Below are 20,249 nucleotides of genomic sequence, written 5' to 3' on the forward strand. Positions count from 1 at the left end.
TTCACTGGAAATCTTTCTTCCGCTAATTAAATTCAATTCTGGTTATCCAGACTGCACTTGAAACTATCAGTTTTCCCTTCTCAGGAAAGTTTTGGCAGTTTGCCAAAAGCAATATGTATATAAAAAGCAACTATTTTAAAATGTGTTTTCTTTTTTAGGGATAAAATGTGACAGAACAGCAATGGTGGCAGCCACTACCAGCATTACTATTATGTTGGGAGTGCATGAGAAGCCTACAAGAGAAGGATCCTGTCTTGAGAGGAACTCATGATCAACCCGATTCCTGATCTCTAGAAGCATGAGGCAGTGACACAGGTTGAAATGGATTTTTCTGGACAGAAAACTAAACTAAGCTCCCTCTACAACTGGGGCATGGCGCCTGCAGTACAACCTCCCTCTTCACTACCAGATTATTTTACTGTCAGCTGAATAGTGTGAAGTCCTGTAGCTCAAGCAGCAATGTGCCATATTGAGTCTTGAAACTTTGACTTAACGTGTTTTACAGAAGGAGTGGTAAATGTATCTGGTATTGTAAGAGTTTTGGGTTTTTTTTCTTTTCCTGTAATTTCAAATAGTCTGTGAAGACCACAGGAAAAAAAAATCAACAGAAAACCAAAGTCTAAACATATATAAAAGGTGACACTGTGGCCCTAAATACTTTTGATTAAGGCATTCAAAAGACATTTGTGAAACAAATGCAGCTTGTTTAATGCCTCTACTAAGAATTCAGTCAAATGCAAGAAGTTAAATACATTAATTACAACTTAATCATTCATTATAATTTTATTGTGCTGAATGAACCATGTACCAAATGTTAGATAAAGGTTAAGAGTTATGAGAGGTCACTGGAATACCCACAAGGGAAGCATTAACGCATGACAATGGATTATCTCAATCCTCAGCTAATCAACCACTCCATGTTCTAACTGAATCTATTGTATTTAGAATCATCTAAAATTAGCAGTGGACACTGTAGAATAATTACTTGAGCAAGCAAATAACAAACACAATAATACTAAGAACCCTCACATTTCCCCAAAGCAGGAAATCAGCATGTTGGTAAATATATTTAAACTCCATTACATTAACTGAGTAAGTTGCCCAAAATATTTCCAGTGTCTCAGAATATCTGCTGAAGATTCTCAAGCTTCCCAAAAGTTAAATAAATCCTCTCTTGTCTCCCATCAGAAGGAGAAATGAAAAGATTTCTCTCACTGTGGGGCTATATATAGAGTCATTGTTCTGTATTTAGAACATTCTGTTTTCAGCTAGATCTTCCTTGCTCTAGGCTGTCAGTCATCTTTAGATCTCCTGCCTGCAATAGCAATAGGTTACATCATATGCTGTTGATTACAGGTCATAACAACCTCAAATTTATGATTGTCATGAGTACAATATCTCTACTCTTTCCATTTGTCTGGTTGAGAAGTCAATTGCTTTTCTCTACCCTGCTGTTACTTGGAAGAATAAAGATATTCATGAGTGAATGAGTTATGAATATGTTGGCCTTTTACTATTTCACTGCTAAAAATTGAAGAAAGACTACAGTTGCTTTGAGCAAAAACTAAGAGATTGATCCAGACCCCTTTGAAGTCAATAAAAGTTCCCATGAGGTCAGTAAACTGAAGAAGTCAGTCCACGTATCCAAGTCTCATACTTGCTGTCTCATACTTGACTGCAGTCTATAGGACGCATAATTTTGGGAGGAAATTCTGACAATAGCTGGTAGCTGCTACTGGGAAATTATAAATCACACATAAGATCATGGTTTTGACAGCAATAACTATCACAAAGTCTCAAGCAGAGCATTAAAGAGAAACATATTTTAAAAGTCTCTTCCACAAACACAAAACTGCTGTCACTTTGCAAACCAAGAGACAAATTTTACCTCAAAAAGCTCTAGGAAGTGCTGATATACCCTGAGTCTCACAGTGAAACAAAGCTAACTCTGACCAAACTGAACTCTGACCAAACTGGTACGTTGTTGTAGTGCTCTGCAAAGACCGTGGGTCAGGTCCCAGAGGACTTTCTGCCTGAGCAAGCACCAGCCTCTGGAGGGCTGAACAGCACTGCCATGCCACTGTGAGGATGTGTACTGATCCAGCAACTTGGAGATGTTGCACAGTGCTTTAAAATATTTGTAGAAATACCCATCTGAGTACACACAGACTCCTGAAACACACATGTGCAGAAATTAGAAGTTGGAAGGATAATGACAAAGTGCAAGCTCACATCAGGCACCTAAGTGTCCTGATCACCAAAAGTTTTGAAAAATAGCTCAAAAGACCCCTTTGGTAACAAACCCATGCAGGAATAAAATCCTTGGTTTTTTTCTAATACTGCAAACTCTGAATGTTGTGTATGTTATTTTTCGACAAGTAATTCCCTAATCTATAAAAAATTTTCTAACCACAGATTGGAAATATGCTAACAAAGATATTCTGAATGTAAGTAACAATTTGAAGTTTCTACAAATAAACTAAATCTTTCAGTAATATATAATTTGAATTGCACACACTTAAAAGCATTGCAGTTTGCAGTTCTTTCTCATTCTTTTTCCTATTCACATGTCTAAAATGCAATTGACTCATGGATAGCTAAGTGATAAATACCTGTTGTGTTGTAGTCATCATCTGATTTTAGTTTATAATTCAATTTTTATATTTCCTTAGAAAACAAGAGGATATCAGAGCAAATGCTTGCTGTTTTTAAATACAGCTCTTAACACAGGAGTTTTTAACCTTGCATTTTTTTTTTTTTTAATAATATTCTCAGGAATTGAAAATGAACTAAAGATATCAAGAAAAAAATATCTTTGTAGAAAACACAGCTCATAAGCTTTTAAAATCAGATTCTTGCCATGTAAGCATTTCCAACTGTGAACAGAGATTATCACTATCTGATTACTGGTGCATGAAAAAACACTAGTATTTCACTCAAGAATCCACCTGCAATGTATGCCCTCAAAAAAACCCTCCCCTGGAGAGTATTCAAGTGAGAGTTGTTCACAGTAAAAGAACCATTACAGATTATCTGTTTTTAATTTTTAAAAGAATTTGAGTATGCATTTGATTCATTTTTTAAAAATCACTCCTTTTTAAAAAAGGTCTACATTAAGGCTATCAAGATTATCAAGTGAACACATGCAGTCTTTAGTTAGACATTAAAAAGCACCAAACATTGAAATTATTGAAATGAGTTGAAGAATACATTAACATACACATGCACAAATTCTATTTTCACTAGAACCTGAAAATTTTTCATTTGAAAAATGTTTTTTTTAACATGAGTTTCAATTAAAAAAAAATCCATATATGTCTGATTCTTTAGCTTTTTTCATGTGAGAAATATTAAAAGCTGTTGTTGAATGGAGAGACATGTGCTGCAGCAACCACTATATTAGCTATTCCCATCACTAGCGTACTTCAGTAATATATTAAAACAGATTTATTTGCCATTAGAATTACATCTATCATTGCTCACCTATTATTGCAAATAATGAAGCTAGCCTTCTGCTTCCAGATTTTCATACTGGAATTCGTAATTCCAAAAAGAATGGGAGGCTTCAAATATTCATTGTTAGCTAGAAATGAGAGCTGCTGGTTTTGTTGCTGCTTTTGGAAGTTTAAATTTTATGTCTTGTGTTAAATACATTAAAGCAGGCAACACGTGGAAATTTTCCTTCTGAAATAATATGAAGCTTCCAGTGATTATATTGTGAGCTTTCTCCTCTAAATTGTAAATATTCTACATTGCATTTCACCACTCCCAAAAAAAATCAGCCACATCTCCACTGTTTTCTGCTTATCAAAACATCCAAAGGAATAAGAGATGACAGTCTGAGTCCTTAAACTCAACCACAGTAAAACAGATCTATTATAATTATTTCAAATAAATGCTATACCCCTTGTATTTTTTTCACCCTTTTTACATTAAGAATAATTGAAAATCCTGTAAAACTCCTCCACACATTTCTTCAAAAGGATGTCTCACACAGAATGTACTTGGAGGTAATCAGCATATAAAATACTATATTTCTTTCATACATAACAATTTGCATACATAAAAACTGAGTAGTTGATATTTTTTATGTATAACTAAAACCACTGAATGACAGTGTTAGATAGAAGAATGATATTTCTTGATACCAATAACCCACGAAAACCTTACAAATGTGCTAGCATGCGAAAGTTCAGAAAGGAATACAGTCTAATGATTCAGGCCTCTGATAGGTGCAGTAATAACCTAAAATTAAGGCTATATTCTAGACTATCAATGGCACTCAAGCATAACAGACATCCAACAATCCCACAGCTTCGTAAGGAAAATGTGTTTGAGAATGACACAGGTATTCAAATGCCAAGAACTGTAAGCCAGGAAAAGAGAAGTCCTCTATCTTAAAACACGACCTGTAACTTTACATAAACAGAAATAACAATAAAGGAATATAAACTGTAAGGGACCTTTGCTTCACCAATAAAATGGGTGTCTGAGATAGGCCTCAGAACAGGAAAGGCAACAGCTTATAGTCGTTGAAACAATGCAAACTGACCAAGATCCAGTTCACCCAATCAAATTCTTTTATTCATTAATCACAAGTGCTTAATCTCATTCTGAAGAAAACCTTAAAAAAGGTCAATTGCATCCCAAAATTCTTAATTAATCCCATAAATTGCATCGAGAAGCTAAAATAACTAATTTGCACATGACTGTCTTCATTTGAAAACAAATTTCTGGTATGCAGGCTGAACCAACCCACAGAGACCCAAGAAAGGTCTTTCCTCAAAAACTTCAGAAAAATCTTCTGCATATACTTTTGTAATCCTACTAGACAGTTAATCTGGTCAGCATCTGAAAGTATCTAGATTGAAGGATGAGTAACAAATAACTTTAGCTATATTTTTTCATAGTGAAAACCAAGACCCGCACCATTTCCAAGAGATTTAAAAGCTATGGTTATCAGTGGCATCTGAGCTAAACTAGTAGTACATGCTAGCAAGAAGCAGAGAGCTCTGCAGACAGATAGAGTCCTCACTGATCTGATAACGACATCTTGGAGAGAAAAATGCTCATCTACTAGTAGGAAAATCACTGAAATCCAGAGGTTGTTGGTGCTGCACCAAAGCTGTCTTCATTGAACCAGCTGTAGAAAAAAAGCATGAAATTTTTGTCATAAAGCTCAGCACATATGAGCAAGAATTGATTATCTCAAACATGTGGACTAAAACTGAAATGCATTCCCCTCTAGTTGTTGTTTGTTCAATATATTCAGTAGACACTTGACAAAAACCTTTAAACATGGCCTTACTGAACATATACAGTTCACACTGGAAAACTGAGTAGCAATCCTGCAAGGATTTTTCGTCAAGCCCTAATGACTTAGGCATATGGTAAAAGAAGGGGTTTTCTTGGTTCTTTCTTTGGGGTGGAGGGGAGGAGGGAGGTGGTGGTTGTGGGTTTTCCCCTATTTCTCACAGCAGAACAGTCCAGAATTAGCAGTCACAATTTCTCAGCTGCTTCAGTTTGTATCAGCCAAATCCTAAAAATAATAAGCCTGACATCCAGCCACTGAACAACTGATCTCATTGTCCAGAGTAGTTACCTGGGCTATTGAGGAACTTGTACATTTTTTCAATGCTTTCTCAAGAAAGAAAACTGAAGCTAAGCTAAAAGACATGCTAAAAAAAAATAAAGAATTGTCAGTGTTGGGAATAGCTTGAAAGACTGAATCAGTTGGTAACCAGATCAAGAAATTCTTTGGATATTGCTGTTTGCCACCACAAAAGCCAAAATCATCAAAAATAACATTGTACTCCCTGTTGTGGTACCTCAGCTTCTAATGAATTTAGCCATCTGATTATGCTGCATCATTCCTCAAAGTACAACCTTCTGAATGTGGCATTTCTGGGAACAGCACCAAAATATGACAGCAATCACTGTGTGTGTTGTTAATGCCTGTGGCTAGATTTTGTATTTTGGAATACCTTAAGGCATTGGGTAATGTGGATATCAGGCAACTCTTGTGATGATTTACAAAGTCATAGTACATCTAAATGTACCATGGCAATTACTGTTTGATAAATGATGTAGTCTTAGGAAGAGAGGACATCCTTCCTTCCAAAGGATCCATTATGAAACAATAGAAGTTATAAAGGGATACAAAGTCACCTAGTACTTACGAACAGCATACAAAAAAGCACTTGCTCCATTTTGATGAATACAGTAGAACATAAAGTAAATTAAGGGATTTCGTTATAAAAGATCACTATATAGTTCAAAAATGTATTTACTGATACACTATTTCCTTACCTAAAGCAAGGTAAAGACAAACAAAAATACCCTTAGAATTCTCTATAGTCTTCCTTTTTGAGAAAAAGAAAGTATCCAGGCAAAAGCCTAAGTTATGCCTACATGATCCTAATTTTTATATCTCTGATGTTAAGTTTAAGTGATCCAATACAAATTTTTCATTCATGAATGCTGTAAAATCATGTTTTGCCTTGAGTAAATTAGTATCTCAACCTCAGTAATGTCAAGGGTCTGCAATTCACAGCCCCGCAAGCTATCATCTATGCCACTGAAGCAGTGTTTTCCCGAGCCCTCCATAATATCATTTTTCTTTTTCCCTTGATGTTCTCACACTTTAGGTCTTGTGTTGTTATTATGACAGCCCTGCAACTGCAAATCCCAACAGTGTTGTATGGTAGGTACTTGTGGGAAAAACCATCACTACAGTCAGAGTGGTCCCTCTTTTGTCCACCCTCCAGCTTCAGCTTTCCTTACCTTTTGTTTTGTAGACTTTTACTTTACAGTACAGAAGCCCCATATGCAGTGCATAGACACGCAACATTTGAGCCTAAAATTACCATACTTCAATCAAAATGAACACCCTTTGTGTAACAATACATATGAAAATCTAGAATGAAAATTCTTTACTGAGTTTCTGGGCTGAAACCCTACATGGGGTTGTTGTGACTGAAGTGCAGGATGCAGAACTTCATCCTACTGCACCTCACGCAGTTGGCCTTGCCCCATAGATGGTCCTGCTGTCCAGATCCTTCTGTGGAGCCCTCCTACGTAGCCTCCAGCAGAACAAATCTCCCACACAACCTGCTGTCCTCTGCAAACTTCTGAGAATGCACTTGGCCATCGATAAAGATATGAAATGGGACTGGTCCCAGCACTGAGCCCTCGGGAACACCACGTGTGGCCAGCTGACAGCTCTGTGTAACTCCATCCACAACCACTCTCTGGAACCAGCCATCCAGATATTTTAAAATCCAGCCAAAAGTGCACCTGGCCAAGACATGGGTTGCCAGTTTCTCTGGGAGAATGCTGGGGAAGACGGTGTCAAAGGCTTCATCCACTAGGCAGGTAACTTGGTCATCAAAGAAGACCACATTTGTCAGGACTTACATTTCCTAAACCCATGCTGGCTGTGCCTGATACCCTGATTGTTCTGTACATGCCGTGTCATGGCATTCCATGAACTTTACTCCTTTCAAAATCATGATGCATAAGCAAGAGTGATTCCTAGCACGACTTCAGTTAGATGCAGGTCAGAGAACCCAGAAGCATTTCCCAGTCTGAGTGCTGGAGCTATATTCTGATTCTGTATTTGGGCTACATGCAAATCTTCACCTTCTCCTCTCCTTCCCTAAAGTGGCCAGTTTATGTATTTCTGAAGTAAGACTGAGCGGTGTTGCAGGTTACCAGTCTAGGTATCTGAAATCCATTTTGCCTTATGCAGTACATTACCCAAATAAAATCTAAACAGAGAAAGAAAAAAGAAACAAAAATACATCATAACTTCATTCCTTTGTTTCTTTTCTCCCTTCCCCAAACTATTCTCAAGATATATGAAAGACTAGACAACATGTAACAATCTAGCAAAATCTATATTCGTCATCCATTTTTTTTTTTGGTGGAATATTTTCTTTTTTGCAAATAAAGGCAATATATTGTTCTAGAAAGCTGAATTCCTCAGGCATATTTTTATTAATCTTCTCTAGAAAACTATTTCTAGTCTGAGATGTCTTCTTATAGAAAATTCAGTGCTTATTTATTCATAGAAAGTTTGTACTATAAATAATCAGTCCTAGTACATGTCAGAGTGAAAAAAGAAATTGGTGTAAAGTAATAAAAAATGTTGTGATTAAGTTTTTTCCATCCATTTTCTCCCATCTGTACCTGCAACTTCTGCCTGTCTAAACATGAAATCTGCGTACATACTAGAAATTAGCATGGATTAAGAACTAAAACTCTGATAAAACATACTCTTCCTGTTTAACAAGAATCATCTAAATGGGACAAATAAATTTAAAAGATAAATTTATCTCTAAAAATCACTTAACTTCTAAGCCTATTCAGTAAAATGTGCGTCATGTTCATTTCCACCACTTCCTGTCATTCACCTCTATCCTCATCTTAACTTTTCTGAGGCACAATGTCAAGGAGGTTAATGCAGTTACATGAATTTGTGATGGACCATTTCACTCAGATTTGCTAAGGCAAACACATATAGCTGGCTGGTAAACAATTTACTCCACAAAGAACAAGTCCTTCTTAGCTGAACAGAGACCTCTGCCAAATCAATACATTAAATGATGGGATATTAGCTGCAAAAGGAGGGGGAAATCCTGGAACCTGACTATCCTTTTTTAAGCACTAAATACTTCTAGACACTCAGATATTAGGCACAGTGTCATTGAAGGCAATGGTATAAACCAATGCAAAAACAGTGTTAATGAGATCTTAGTCATGCTTGCAATCTTTTAACTATACAGTTCACAGCAAGCAAAGAAAAATTGCTCTCAAAATTGCTGTTGTGTGCAATATGTCCATTTATATAAATAGGGGAAGGCTGCTTGTTAAGAACATGAAAGGCTAGCACTCTTCAACCTCTGAAGAAAAATTGCTTTCTTCTGTCTGCTTTATTTCTTAGCAAATTTTGAGCTAAGAAAAGTATATAAATTCTATTTTAAAATGTGAACAGAAAAAAAGTTTTGTAACTATGGAATATAACTTAGATGTAAAATAATGGTTAAGCAGCACCTGCATGGTCTTTATGAACTATTACATTAATATCTTTAAGTGATGTACATGAGTAGGATGAAGGCACATTTTACTCTAATTTTCTTTCCTTCACCCCCATGTACCAGTGACAGAACCATTAAAACCCACAGTTTGTTAAGCCTGCGTTTATATAATCCCAGATAAATTTCTTCACATTCTTCATGCACTTTGCTGCAAAACAAAATGACAACAAAAAAAAAAAAAAAAAAAAAAAAAAAAAAAAAAAAAAAAACCCAAAACCAAACCAACAAGAACAAAAAAAAAACCCTACAAACAAACAAACCCACCCCAACCTCCCGCAAAAAACCTCAAAAAACAATCCAACACTCCAAAAATCCAAGTATTTGAAATGAAGCAAAAAAGATGACTTTTCATGATTCTTGGGACAAACAGCTTTAACAAAAAAACCACACAAGCAAACATTCCTAACTAAAAATATATTCAGTGATTATACCAATACCTACTTTATATAAATACTTTATTAGGACAAAAAAAAATTAAAATATTATTCAGAAAAAAACAGACTCAATTTCAAAGTGTACAATTTGTTTTTCTACAGAGGGATTATGATATTAAAACTTGTACTTTTACCTTTACCAGTAAGGTCAAGGTACATTGTACCCCCTCAAACTAAATGTTCAGAAGCATCAGCTCCTGTTGTAAATCCAACTTGATTTAGATCTTGCTGGTTTAATTTCTCCAGAACACAGCATGTGAACTGCCACTCCTCCTACTACTACACTCTCTATACTCTTGTGTGTCTACTACCCCTGTGTGCCATCATGTTCTCATCTTCTTTTTCTGTGGAAGCTGATCATGTTAACCTTCCTTTGAAACTGGTCATCTGTCTGCAACTCTGCTTGTTTACAAACTGACTAGGATGAGCCTCTTGAGGCAGTAATAGGCAAGAGAAGGAAAAACCCCAACATGCTGGGGGTGATGAGTAAGAGAGGGAGGGGTTAGGTCATTTAGGAAGCATCCTCATCTTTCACAGAGAAAGTAAGAACTGGAATATGCAATCTCCTCATCTTAGACATGAATATGCTTAATGCTTAGCTTTCAGGCCTTAAGAGCTAGAAGTGGTGTTACAAGTGCTATCACTTCTGTTAAGAAACCCATTAATTGTCTCCCAAAATGGAACTCCCATTTCTCCATCATCTTTATTGATGTCTCAGGCTCCAAACAGTATCTTCTCCTATATACACATTTTGTTTCCTCTTGAATAAACTAGCTCTAACTGGTTTCAGGAAGCAATGAAGTATTAAGCCTCACCAAATGACCATTCTCCAGGGGCAAACAGAAAATGAAATCTACCACAGAAGGATGCTTCTGTGAAGTGTTATTATCCAGTGATCATTTCCTTATATACAAAATGCAAGGCCAATTTAGCTTTCCAATCTTATGTATTTAATAGCTAAGAGAATTCAACACACTGGCACTATAACAACTGCTCCCATTTCCTGTCCTTTCTACAGCATTGCTAGTGTGGCTTCTACATAGCTAATGTAATTTTCATTGCCAGAACAAGAAATCCTTCACAAAAAGACACTCAAACTCAGCATAAGAGAACTGCTAATGCAAAACACCCAAGATTTAATGGAGTTTCCACTGTATTGGTCATCATATTGACCAGTATTACACCTTTATTATGTCATGAGTGGAAAAAATTTCACAGGCTCTGGGAAAGCAAATTAAAAAGTTACAGAAAAAGAAAAACAAACAACAACAACTAAAACTTGCAGAAAAAGAAGAAAGAGAAAATAAAATATTCTAACTACATGCTCTAATTTCAGTTTTCTCAAGCTACAACTTGTATAGACAAGACAGATTTGGACAAGAGGAAAATTCACTAGCACATCTTATTTCCAAAGCTAACAGGAAAAAGAAAATTCAGATTGAAAGTTACAAGGATAAATATACATTTGCTACTCTACAGCATAAGAGACGGTCAGCTAACTCGTCTAGAGAGGAACCTTTGCTCTGCTTCAATGCCTCTCTATGACCATAACAACTTGGTGTAAGAGTAATGGCACATGCTAACTACGCCATTAATCCCCTGCATTTCAGTAACATCACACCCCTGTACCAGATCAGGGCAGATAAATCAATGTAGCATGCCTTTCACAGTACAACAGTATAAAAAGCTTACTGGCTCTTCTAATTTACTTTTTTTTTTTTTTTAATAAGTGCCAGGTGGCCTGCCTTCTATATTCCTAATGTGCTGTATTCGAAACACCTCTATGTAAAGATGACATCAAACCAATAGAAACAAGAAGCATTTGTCTTCAAAAACTGTAACTCACGCTTAACTACAAGATCTTGACAAAAAGAAAGACATAATAAATGTAGGATTAAACAAAGCAATGTATTTTCTTAATAAGTATTAGACTCTTTAGATTTAAGCAGTAAGTCCACCTGCATTGTAACTTTTGTACCCGAACTAAATCAAATATTATCACAATGAGCACGAAATTAACATGCTAGCTCTTATCCAGCTCCATGACTAATTTCCAGTTATGCCAACTGCTATTACTTAATCTGTAAAAACCACTGGATCTACATCATCTGTCCCCAAATTCACCACCTGCACATTTGAAAACTACACACACTGAACATTTCTAATTCAGGAAGCAGACCTACTGCTGGCTGTGTTAATACAAATTCACAGCCTCAGGCACCACAGCTCATCTGTTCAGCTGTGTATAATTTGCAGGAAGTTCTACTTCCCCTCATGCCATTGTGTACCGAGAACTTATATTTGCTTTCATGTAGATCATATAAAATGCAGGAGGCAGACATAATACAAATTACATTATTGGTAGAGATATATTTGGATTGGGAAACTATAGCAAACCAATCAGTGACCTGGTGTCTGACTGAGAAGAAACACTGATTGATGGATGCTTCCCTGAAGTGCTGCATTGGACCTTCTGCACTAAAGCTTGGGTGAAGGGTACATTTCATACAGCACCAACTCGCTAGCTACTTCCTCTAGTCATTGCTATAATTTTCCATTATTTGCCTAAGACATCCCATGAAATCCAGATACATTCCTACCAATCACAAAATGTCAGAGATTTTTTGCAATGGCAGATGTACCAAAGATTTACATGGGCTTCACCTCTTCTTACATATCCAGGAGAGGATTTTTGCCCCCTTTTTTGTCACATATTACCTATAAAATAATACTGAAATCTATGATCCAAAAACATTGCAACAATAATCCAGGAGAATTATTTACCAGTGTTAAAATGCTAGTTTGGAGAGTTGGCAAGAACTTGAGCACCACCACAACTAATGAGATAACTGAATCAAAAGGTGAACAGGCTGGATGTGAATACTCCATCTAACACACGCCCAGTTCCTTTAACAAACAAATCCAAGAAACTTCAGAAAGAAATCACAGATGGAACAAAGTCTGTATAACCATTTGTCTTTATAAACACAGTCACCAATAAAACATGAGTTGAGAAAACATGGTCCTGTATCATCTAGCATACTCTTTCAGTGCGCATAATCATCCATGCTTATAACAAGCTCTTTGAGGAAGGGAGGGAGATGAACTATTTTTCATAGCTTTCTTTTTTATTTTTCAAACTAAAGTTTGAAGGCAACTTCACTAGCAGAAGTTAATGGGAAGTTGGGAGAAAAAATTTAAGCATTATATATGATATTGCCAGCTCTATGGAAATACTCCATACCATTTTGTTCAATTACTACTTTCTCTCAAATCTGACCAAAAGCCTCTTGAACTTAACAGGTAGTTTTACACTGAATCCAACAGACCTCATTGCATGACACTAATCTGTCAATGGTCCATTTATTTTGGTCCTGTTGCACAGGTCTTTTAATGTTAATGGTTTATGCTATGTCCAGTAAGAAAATGAGTAAAAATGTACTGTACATTAGAGAGCATATGTCTTATACGGTGTTCTGCATAAAGAATATATAAATTTTGTTTATTTGAAAAGATATGTCTGGAAGACACTCACAATAGATCAGAAAAGCTAGAATCATATCTCAAAGAATAAACATATTTGTTGTACAATTTCAAGGTAATTTGTTCTGTATATGACCAAGTACTCAGAAGAGGTATTTCATGGATAAGTAGTATATAAGTGATAAATTATGTATATGTTGGAGTAAAGTAAGTAAAGAAATAAAGACAAAGGCTGGAGGGAAGAAAAGATTGTTTATTTTCAGAGAAAGAATTCTTAGTTGTATAATTAAACTACTGATAATTGTTGAGTAAACCCCTGTTCTTTTTAATTGCAGAGTTTTTTGTAGGGTCTGCAAAAAACTTTATTTAAGAGGAGAAAAACTGGCATGGCTGCTTCCAAGCATAAGATTTATGCAAAACATAAGTCTAAAATCAGTACCACAAAAATCAGTACAAAACAAAGATATATGAATAAACACTAGAAATCTGTTTTGCTTCAAAATACATTTATTTCAAAGAGGCTATCAGCTTTTTTCTGGTTTTATAACATTTGGATGGATACGAAGTAAGGCTTTTCTATATCAGAAGTCAAAATGTGATGCATAATGTAGTAATTGTTTATTGGAATAGAACAGATAGATATTTGGAGGTAATTTTGGCAAAATTTGTTTTGGAGCAAAAATACGTACCAAGCGGGAGATTTACTGAAGTCTGTTCATTTACTTTCTACCAGAGTTTTAAATTGTAAAAGAAACCCAGTTACAGAAAACATAACTAATTTATTTGAGCCCTCTCCATGCTATTTCTCTAAACAGGTTTTTGAAAGACTTGTTGGCATTGAACTGCATATCTTCTCCCTAAGGCTCCAAAGTGATGTTAACACTTCAAGAAGCTTGATCACTAACCCAGCTATGTCTGACAACAATATCACAAGATCACCACATGATGGCACTGACTAAGATCACTGGTCAGTCCTGGAAAGACCATTAACCTGACAGCAACCCTACTACAGAGCTTGAAAATCTCTTCCTTCTGGGTCTGTAGTGGGACTGCAGCCCACACAGACACTACAGTAACAGCAATTTTCAAAATAATCAAGCCATCAGACCACTTCAATTAACACTTTGGGTCAGAAATCCTATTCATGATTGCCCTCTTTCATTCCTGGCTGTCCTAGACCTCTCCTAATTGGCAATGACTACCTCCAGCTGGAGGACAAAGGAAAAGTCTTCCCTCTGAACTGTCTGAACAGAGAAGCAGTGATCTATCTCGTTTTGAATGCTGCATTCAACAGATGCAAGTCTGAAAAATACTGCTAGATGGAAGTTTGCTACCATCAAATCATGACAGTATTATTTCATGTGTCATCTTTCATGGTGAAACACTGAAGGGGCTTAGTCTTAATGATCTGTGTAACTAAATCTCAAAAGTATTTCTAATTCATTTCAAAATAAATTCATACACAAGTAAATACAAATTTCTACTTATATTCATACTATATATGAAATTGTAACAGTAACTGCAGAGTCAGTAAGAGTACCTCAGCCTCCCCATGAATTTGCAAATCTCAGTTAGCACATAAATAACAGAAGATGGAAAATCTTAACCCTCCGCTGAAGCTCGCCAGTGGTACACACTTACTGAAATACATCCTATGACAATGAGTGGTGTGTGGGCTCAGCGCTGAAGACAGCTGAAAGAATCATACATTGTGACATCAGTGACTACAATTTATTTTTAGATTATTACAGTACAAATCTGAGCATTCCTAGCTAGGGATTGTTCCAGCATGTGGTAATGCATTCGGTTTGAATTAGCTGTGACACTGGTAAAGCCCCACTGCAGATCTCAGAGGATAAGCCAGTGTTCTACAGGGGCTGCCTCCATTCAGACTCTCATATCAGCTATGCATGCAAGCCATAAAGTAGCCCTGTTTCATATACAGCTTATTTTTACTGTCAAAATTCATCCCTATTTGTTTACATGGGGGGATAAGCTTAAGAGGGATGAGCTCCTGGAAATGTTTCCAGAATAACTTCCTACTTTTTAAATTCAACCACTGCCGACGCTCTATAAATTCTATCTTTCAGTTTTCTATTCTCTACCCTTATATCCAAGTTGAGAAAAGTTTATTACCATCAGGTCTTATCTCATTGCTAATTTTTTTCCAAGAGTATTGCCAATAAAACTTGTTGCTTGCTCTTCCTTCACTAGACAGCAAAGTGCTTTTTCTCGTTGGTGTTTGGGGGTTTTTTATTGGTGCTTTTTTATTTTTCCTTCAAATCCAATCTGGGGACTACTAAAACAAATACAATGAGAAGTGGAGAACTATTAGAGGTAATAGTTGAGTACATAACCCTGTCAGATGTGACGATCAAAATGGCTCACAGCATAAATGCTTTACAAACATTTCTTGAGAGTACCTGAGTTGAACTGTGACAGAGGATAGCTGCAGCTGGACATGAGATATTTACATTGATTTTTGCAGCTTCTGTTTGTGTTTTATTAGATTTTTATTACTGTAAAGACTCCCAGCCTTGTAATTCTGTGCACAAAACTAACCAATTTACTCATGCAGAAGAGATCTTGAATCCTGATGACAAGTCTTCAAGCAACAGAATGACTAAATTATATGCTGGTTATAGCACGGTGCTTATTCCTGTCCTACCCAGGTGGAGCTGTTCTTTACACTATGTGATTCAGCCATCAAATAGCAGTGTGCGTGCTTGAAGGCCAAGAGGAGGCTGTATTGAGAACCTGTCAAAAACAAACGTGCAAACCTCTATGTAGCAATCAGTAAGTGCTGCTTGAATCAATCTTTTCTTAAAAAATAAAAAAAAGGCCAAACAGATCCTTGTTTCTATATAGTATTTTTAATACAAAGCTTCAGTTAAATAGGTTTTCTTTCTGCCTCTTGCCTTCATCTCTGCATGACAGGTCTTCAGCTGAAGGATGCTATTAGGATTGACATTTTTATCAAATGTAAACATTTTCAGGTGGATGATCTGCCCAAGAACATGGGATTAGCTAAAGTATTTGGAAGACTACAAAATATATAGGCTAGCACAGCATCTCCAGTAAACCTCCCAGTTTTATCACTTGTCCTAATTTAATCCAGTTGGCCTGTTCCGTTCCTGCTATGAGGCTTGCTTTTGTTCGCTCGCATTGTGATGACTTTAAAAGAAATGACACTGATCACTCTGCTTTGCTGATCAAGACAAAAAACACTGGGAATTTTTGAATTTACAGTCTACATTTTCATGATACAGCGCTGCATTTTAAAACAATAGTGAGTGAGTAATCACTCCCTCCAGAAACGCAGAAAGAGACTGTATTTTCTTATCTATATGAATGTATTCCAGTAGAGATCAAAACTGAGGGCTATTACATTCAATGAAAAATTTAAAAAAAAAATTCAAATTAGCTCTGAATTAGCTTGTTCCTCTTGAGATACAAGCTAATTCAGAGCTAATTTGAATTTTTTTTTTTACTTTTTCATTGAATATAAAACCAAGATGTTTTGGATGTCAAACTGAATTTCAGTTTTAGTATTTGGTACAGCTTAATAGGTTGCACTTGCACACCACCCACCAAAAAAAATTGGATCTATACAATACACTGGCATATGAATAGAAAAGAGAGAAGGGGTAATAATAGTTGTATTTATATACAAAAGACTAATAATTTCATTATTATAAATATCATGTCAAAATTAAATTTCTTTTTCTATTATTCTGAGAAAATTACATGCCACCATAGACATTGCTGTTTTGAGTAACCAGAAACTGCGTGACATGTTTTAATGGTTCTCAAACCTTAATGATTCATTGGAATATGATTCATAAGACAATGCATGCAACCCTCTACTCAGCAATATAAGCAAAAAATACTTGGAATTTCCTGCCTTAATGCATATCCATATAAAGGCTACCTATACAGAAGCCTACACAGGTAATAATAGATAGGACATAAAGTAAGCAAAATGAAAATAAAATGCAGAGTTCATTTGATGTATTAAACCAGTTCACTTTTACAATGCAAAGCAGTGTTCTTAGCTAGGAATTTAAATTACTGGAAATAATTGCTCCTTAAGATGACAAACAGTTTATTTCTTTAGTGCTGAGGATTTATATATCTAATACAAATTTTTTTCCACATGATATGGGGAAAAAATATTACCCTTTAATACACAAGATCTGCATTAGGAGATGTATTTATGTTTTAGGAAGAGAAGAACAGCAGGGATTTCCATTTTGGTGTAACCGTAAATTCCTCCAATTACACTCTGAATTCTAATCTCCTAAACACATGCACGTATGTCCTTAACGTTATTAATTTAAAAGCAAACTGGAATTTTATCAGGGCTTGCTTTCAAAACTGATCAAACATCAGGCTAAAGGGATGTTTTCAAGGGTGGTTTTGGGGGGTACATTTTGGGTTTTGGCGGCGGCGTTGCTTTCTCCCCCAATACCAAACATCCGAACTCGGCCGTGCGTTTCGGCCATCCCCACGGCGGGCAGCAGCCCCCGGCGGCTGCAGACGGACGGCGGGGCACGGGCACCCCGAGCCGCGGCTCAGGTGCCGCCGGTCGCCGCGGGCTCCGGGCCGGGCCCGGGCGGTGCCTCCCTCAGGGGGTTCCGGGCCCGCCCCGGCCCCAGGAGCGCCCCCAGGCCCGGGCCCGGCGCGCGCGGGACGGCCCCGCGGCGGGGCGCGCGGCGCCGCGGCGCGGGGGGCGGCGGGCGCGCGGCTGGAAGGGCCCGCACCGCCACCTGGCGGCCGTGCCCCGCCTCTGCCGCCGCGGCCCCCGCAAACTTCTCTCCCCCCCGCTCCGGGCGCCCGAACCGGCCAAGTTTCCCGGCCGCGACGCCATCTATTCTTAGCCCCGCTCCGGGCGCGACGGCGGGACACCCGCCCCGACCCGCGCCCGCTGCCCGCGTCCCGCACCCTTCCGCAGCGGCTGCGCGGGACGCGCCCTGCCCGCCCCGACCCTGCGCGCCCGCGAAATGCGTGCGGGGGCGGGCGGGCGGAGCGACGGCCGCTCGGGCCCCGTCCGTCAGGGCGGCTGCGGCGGGGCCGCCCCCGCTCCCCGGGGCGGTGCGGGGCTGCCGGCGGCCTCTCCCGCGGGGAAGGGGCAAAGCGCGGCGGCCGCGGAGGCGCCTCACGCCGCCAGCCCCCGCCTCGCCCGCCCCCGCCCCAGCTTTGCGGAGAAGCCGATTTACTGCCGAGCTGGGGAGGAGTGTGTGTGTGTGGGGGGGGGGGGGGGTGAGTGGTGGCGGTGCTTGTCTCTTTTTTTTCTCCTTTTCTTTCCCCCCCGCCCCCCCACCACCGGTCCGCGCACGCTGGCTCTCCCCAGTGCCAGTCCCCGCTCCATCACGTGCGGAAGCCCATGCCCATCACAAAAGCGGGCATTTTACCCGTGCCCGGAAAGGAAATAAAGAAAAAGAAGAGAGGAGAAGGAGAAAAGAAAGGGGGAAAAAATGGGGGGAAGGGGGAAGAAAGGCAACCCACCACGGAATAGCTTAAGCGAAAGCGGGTGAACCGCTTAATCCCAGAAGATCTAAGATTTCCTCGGAGCAGCCGCCTCCCTTGTCCCCCCCCGCTCTTCTCCCCGTCCCTGTCCCTTTTTGCTTTTTCGTGGCTGTGGTGGTGGCAAGGAAAGTGGTTAGCCAAAACCCTACGTGTTGGTTTTGTGTTTCCCTGAAAACCACAGGCTCACACAGAGCATGAGGTACCGCTCCTGCCCCTCTTCGCGCTTGCAAGAAACTGTGGCTTCGCTCTTTCTTTCTCTGCCTGTACTGCAGATATTTTTCCCTCCTCTCCTCCACACTCTTCTGTTTATTTCCCTGTAAAGCAAAGCTACTTTGTAAACATCTCACACAGAACCTCAGAGCCTTTCCAAATAGCTGATTGCAGCAAAATGCCTCCAAACAAATTATGGTGCAAGGGACATATAAGGAACGAGACCGAAGTGGGTAAAAAAGAAATAAATTTACATAAATATGCATATGTGACAAGAAGATCGCGTATGATGGTGGAAATGTCAAAAAGAAAGTATCGCTTTATCATGATGGGAAAAGTAAAAGCACAGACGACTGCAGCAAACTGCTCGCCCTTTGCCAGAGTACCAACTGCAACACCTCTCCCTCTCTTCCCCCACCCTCGCCGAGAAAAAAAAAAGGGGGGGGGGAACAGAAAAAAACACAGGAAAAAAAAAATGAACACTCAAAACTGCAAATCCGGTACTCCTACCTTAACACTGGGATAGCTGAAGAAGCATAGGGCTCTTTTTTACACAGCCAGAATCTTTCAGGAAATCCTCTCGGGCTATCATGCAGCCAGGATTATTCACATACGGTTCCTGCTCCCCTTTTTGGAATCCAAAGCGATTGGCTTCTCCAAAGGAATGCAACGACCACGAAAGGGGGGAAAAATTAAAAATAACAAGAAGAAAGACAACAACACTGGATTTGAAGGAAACTCGTGTTCTCGGTTGTAAGCGACCTACATTCAGGCAGAAAATTCATTGCAATCAGTGCGAGAGGGAGAGTTGAGTCTGCAAGTAGGAGCTGTGATAGCCTATGCAGAAAGACCGAGCCGCGGAGAGACTGATCTGCAAGGCAAGGCGAGCTGGGAGAGAGAGGGAGATGGGGGGGGGAGAGAGGAGGGGGGGAGAGGTCCAGGCTGTACCAGGCGCTCTCCTCCCGCTATTGGACCAAACTGAATGAAATTCACAAAGCCGCCAGCCAATGGCTCCCCGCAGCCAGCCCAGCGCTACAGAAACCGCATCTCCATCCACAGCCCCCCGCGGAGGAGCGGCGCATCCCCGCGCGGAGCCGCGCCGGGCCCCGCGGGCTGCACAGGTGAGCACCGCGCACACGGAGCGGGGAAGGTGTCCCCATCCCTGTGTGAGTGTGTGTGCGTGTGTGTGTGTGTGTTCGGGGGGTCACACAATTCACACTGCCGATCTCTCTGCTCCGTGGTCATGTACAGCAAGTGCAGTCTTTGTTAACCCTTTACAGTGGCAGTTTCTACAGTGCCAGCCTGTTGTTACCATACTCACCCATCTGCGTTTTCGTGGAGCTGACAGTATAATTGTACACCAAGAAATGAAGCATTTTGTTCCTGTTCCCCATCCCCCCAGAAAAAAAAAAAAAAAAAAAAAAAAAAAAAAACACAAAAAAAACCCAAAAAACCCCCAAAAAAACAGCAAAGCAGTCATTTGCCCTGTGCCCAA

The 20,249-nt window shown here is 39.2% G+C and overlaps 1 protein-coding gene across 2 annotated transcripts in view; it reads right to left on the reverse strand.

Moving 5' to 3' along the window:
• Window positions 1-19,555, reverse strand: part of NLGN4X (neuroligin 4 X-linked) — a 170,989-nt gene extending 151,434 nt beyond the window's left edge. For both annotated transcript variants that reach the window (XM_058824948.1, XM_058824946.1), the window contains exon 1: window positions 19,265-19,555. The gene's annotated coding sequence lies outside the window, so the exon portion shown is untranslated. The remainder of the gene's footprint in view (window positions 1-19,264) is intronic.
• Window positions 19,556-20,249: the final 694 nt, after the last annotated feature.

The sequence above is a fragment of the Ammospiza caudacuta genome, chromosome 2 (genome assembly GCF_027887145.1).
Source record: "Ammospiza caudacuta isolate bAmmCau1 chromosome 2, bAmmCau1.pri, whole genome shotgun sequence".
In the NCBI taxonomy this organism is placed as follows: Eukaryota; Metazoa; Chordata; class Aves; order Passeriformes; family Passerellidae; genus Ammospiza; species Ammospiza caudacuta.